This window comes from Echinops telfairi, unplaced genomic scaffold (assembly GCF_000313985.2).
Source record: "Echinops telfairi isolate 266 unplaced genomic scaffold, ASM31398v2 ScPeMD7_7469;HRSCAF=8507_1, whole genome shotgun sequence".
Lineage (NCBI taxonomy): Eukaryota > Metazoa > Chordata > Mammalia > Afrosoricida > Tenrecidae > Echinops > Echinops telfairi.
In genome coordinates, this window is record NW_022111373.1 from 121,803,220 (window position 1) to 121,804,104 (window position 885).

Sequence of the window (885 nt, forward strand, 5' to 3'; positions counted from 1 at the left end):
GATGAATGCCTTGACAACTTTGATCTTTTCTCCATTTATTATGATTTTACCTACTGGTCCACTTGTGAGGATTTTGTTCTGCTTTAAATTGACTTATAATTCATACTGAAGGCTGCAATCATTAATTTTCATCAGAAAGTAATTTAAGTCTACCTCAGTTACAACAAGCAAGGTTGTGTAATCATTGTATAGCAGATAGTTAATAAAAAGCCCTCCTCTAATCCTGATGCCACATTCTTCATATAATCCAGTTTCTCTGATGATTTTCACATCATACAAACTGGATATGTATGCTGAGAGGATATAACTTGGCTCAAATTTTCCTGATTTTAAACCATGCAGTATTCCCTTGTTCCATTCACACTCTTGATCTATGTACAAGTTCCACATGAGCACAATTAAGTGTTTGAGAATTACCATTATTTTCAAGGTTATCCACAGTTTATTATAATCCACACAGTTGCATGCTTGGCATAGTTAATAAAACACAAATAAACATATTTCTGGTATACTGTGCTTACAGCCAAGATCCATCTGACTTTAGCAATGGTATCTCTTATTCCATGTCCTCTTCTCAATCCACCCTGAACCTCTGGAAACTCCCTAGTACAGCTCCCTCAAGAGTTCAGACCCTTCAGCCAAGAGATCCCTTATTCCATGTCCCCTTCTGAGTCTAGCCTTAACTTATAGTAGTTCCTTTCAATGTACTGCTGCAACGATTCTTGAATGAGCTTCAGAAAAATTTTACTTGCAAGGGGCATTAATTATTGTTCTACTACTTGAGCTTTCTGTCTGGTTATAAGCACAGGTTGTGTAGTGGATTATACAGTGCACTGCTAACACCAGTAATTTCAAACTACTGACATTGGTATTAGCAGTTCAGAA